This window comes from Hordeum vulgare, chromosome 4H (genome assembly GCF_904849725.1).
Source record: "Hordeum vulgare subsp. vulgare chromosome 4H, MorexV3_pseudomolecules_assembly, whole genome shotgun sequence".
In the NCBI taxonomy this organism is placed as follows: Eukaryota; Viridiplantae; Streptophyta; class Magnoliopsida; order Poales; family Poaceae; genus Hordeum; species Hordeum vulgare.
The window spans coordinates 441,773,752-441,777,410 of record NC_058521.1 but is presented as its reverse complement, the minus strand read 5'-3'; positions in this window follow the sequence as shown (position 1 = coordinate 441,777,410).

Here is a 3,659-nt window from a genome sequence, read left to right as displayed (position 1 = left end):
TTCACATTAGTCACTGATGGTGATATGTATGCTTCAAAGATGAGTTTTGGTCATGGGCCCAAGGTTAAAATCTTCGTGGTGCCATACCAACCGGCTCAAACATAGGTGGGTTAGACCACCGCACCCCCCCCTTACAAACAAGTTCCCTTTATTATCTGGATGAACGATCACTCCACAATGCGTTTTATTTCTCATTTTGCATTCTTTTAAAAGTGGAGTATCTTCCTTGAGTTTGTACCTCTCTCTTCTGTGCATAGTCAAATTGAACCCATTTTGTGCCTTCTATCTCTAATGGTGACTATGGATTGGGTCACCGGTGGTTCTACCTCTCTCACGCCGGTACTACCGCTCCAGCGGTACTACCGTGATGATAGGCGATACTACCGCTTCGGAGATTTCATGGGGAGTTAAGGCCAGGGCATGGGGAGTCCTAACTCCCCCATACCCATTCCCTCCCTCTCCTCACGACTCTCCCTCTCTGTGGCGACCAAGAACATCACCGGAGGACGGCTCCAGATCCCTCTATTCGTGTCGCCCTCCCCTTTTTCATCTGAAGGGATCTCTCCTGACGGGGGGATAACCCCATGGCAGGCTCATCGAGCCTACTCCTTTGCCTTCTATATTGAAGGCAAAGCACAACTCTCTCCATGCAGTTGAATCCCTCGGGCCGGCTAGGAAGCTCAGGCTGGCTAGGGGCGAGATGGTCAACTTCTCCTGGCTGGCTAGAAATCACCTGCCGGCTAGGAGCGAGACGGTTACCTCCTTCTAGCCGTCTGGGAGGCATCTGCTGGCTAGGGGCGAGACGGTCGTTCCTGGCCGGCTAGCGAGGCCGCTAGCCGGCCAGGGAGCTCAAGTCACATCAGATCGTAGGTCATGACGAGACCCTACGATCAAAGCTGAATACCCGTCAGCACGGGTACAGGATTGGAGCGCACGACAGGTACAGTGTCAGCAGCCATGCCGCTGACCTACTCCGGCTCCGATCCATCATCCCCGCAAAGTGTTTGCCCGTCAAACACCCACTCCATTACCACACTCGGCGTGGGAATAGTGGAGACGCCCATACTGGCAACCCATGACGAATCTCCCACAACGACGCCAGATGTACTACATGTGTCCTGCGTCGGCCTTACGCGAGAGCTTCATTGGCTGGCTGGCGGATCCAATAGCCAGATGGGACCTTGCAACCGGCGGGCCCCTCCAGCGACAAGACAAGATCACTGTGGACCCCCTGGCCAGCCAGCGAGGCTGCCGGCCGGGTCCCACCTTTGTACTTTTATCCTTATTGTAGGTCGGTGGGTTCGTCTATAAACCCCCCCCCCCAGCCTCCTCCATGCAGAGGGTCAGTCAACCCGTCACACACACACGCATGCATGAGAGGCAGTAGCGAGCCGGAAGCTCCTTCTTCCTCCTCCGTCGAGTAGCTCAAGGAGCACATTGTAACCACTCTAGTGCATTATACATTCCAGCAGGGCTAGGGGTATTATCTCTACGGAGAGCCCTGAACCTGGGTACATCGTGCATTCCTCGCTTGTACCAACCCCGTTCCTAGACCCCGTCGGTGTCCTTTCGATCTCCACCTCATATCTTTAGCCTACCCATGGCTTATGTCATGAGTAAACACCGACATTTGGCGCCCACAATGGGGCCGTCCGCGGCGTCTGCAGGAGTTATGCTTTGGGCGGGGCCCTTCGCCAACATCGCTGGATGCCTAGCGTCCGGATCGATCAGCATGCCCGTGGAGGCTGCCCTCGAGGAGGTTTCCACAATACCGGTTGATGTTCCAATCCATCTCATGGACTCTCACGAGGAGTCTGACGACGAGTTGTTCCGCAGGGTCGTCATTCCTGCGGTTGCGAACCTCGGCGTCCTTTTCAGCAACTTGTGCCTCGACGATGAGCCTCGCTACCTCGGCGAGGGCATCGACATCGACGTGATTTGCGCTAGATTCAGTAGGCCCTCCCTGGAGGAGGCGCATGCGCATGATGAGTACCCTAGCGAGGTGCTTGTTTTCGATGGATTACCGTCGTGTGCGGGGTGTCTTGCCCCGCACCACGTCACTGTCGTCTCCAACCTCACGGAGGTGATGGTAATTGGAGGCGGCACTAGCAAGCCTCACGGCAAACTGTCAGCAGAGGCGGCTGATCCCGCTGTGGGTGCTTTCGACACACTTCATGCTGCCCTTGCCGGCTTGAAGACGCCTATTGCTACCTCTGCAAACCCCGCCAATGCTCGGGCCTCGCTCGAGGAGGCCAGCGGGAAAGTCCTGGAGGAGGGCATTGTCATCGCCGCTGCCAAGCGACGGATGGAGGCCACGCAGCGCAGTATAACTCCGCTTACGGCCTCGCTCCGGCTGCTGATGGTCCTAGCCGGCTCGGCGTGGTCCGCGGTCGCGGCAGGGTCATCGCCGATATCCTAGGTGGCAAGTAGCCCATCTACGATACCCCCGCGGCCAACTTGTGGGCGGCTCACGCGGCCATGGAAGAAATGCCAAGTTTGGAGGGTGAGGAGCGCGTCCTTCAGGAGAAGCGGTTCAAGTATCTCCTTGACGCCGCGAATGAGCAGCAGTCTTTTCTTGACCCTGGTCATGCAAAGTTAGTGTCTCCGGGAGCTGACCCCGGGGCGCACCACAACACCAGCGGTCGTCATCCTGTCGAGGGTTCTTCCTCACGTCGCACTTCCGGCTGGAAGGGCGAGGGCAGTCAAGACAGACGTTGTCTGCACCAGAGCGAACCATCTTCAGGCCGGCGTCGTAAAGATGGTGGCGATGAGGGGGATTCGGTGCGCGAGGTTCCTCCTCCAATGTATCGCGAGGGGGCCAACGCCACAAGATCCCAGGACACCCTTCCGATCTTGACCCGGATCGGCCCTCGCGTCCCTCACAGCGACAACGATGCGCGCACACGCCTGAACCTTCTCGCACAGTCGGCCCTCCTTGAGGAGGATGGTCCCATTGGTCCGGCGTGCTTCGGCCCCCAAATCCGAGGGGAGCCATTTTCCAGAGGCTTCACTCTCCCTCGGGACACCCCCAAGTACAATGGCACGGCCAAGCCAGAATACTGGGTGATCGACTACACTACCGCAGTCGTCATCTCCCGGGGCAACAAGCGCGTAGCAGTCCGCTAGGTGCCACTCATGCTGGCCGGCTCGGCCAGGACATGGCTCAACAGCCTTCCGGCCGGTAGCGACAACTCTTGGGTTGACTTCGAGGAGGCATACGTCCGCAACTTCAATGGCACCTACAAGTGCTCTGGTCGGCCTCGCGAGCTGGCCATGTGCGTCCAGAGGCCTGACGAACCCCTTCGCGACTACGTCACGCGTTGGACAAAACTGCACAACTCCTACGAAGGAGTGCATGACGTACAAGCCATTCAATATTTCATTGACGGATGCCGAGACGGCACTCTACTCAAGCACAAGCTCATGTGCTCCGAGCCCACCTCTGTGGCGGTGCTCATGGCCAAGGCGGACAAGTACGCCACGGCCGACTCCGCGATGCGGTTCAAGGTCAACGCCTCGGACAAAATTGTCACCACGTCGTCTACTCCTAAGCCAGCTAGCGACAATCAAGGCGGCGAGAACAACAAGCGCAAGGCGGATCAACTTGATTCACGCTCCACGAGAAAGTAGGTGGCTAGCGTAGAGGAAGACGCGCCGGC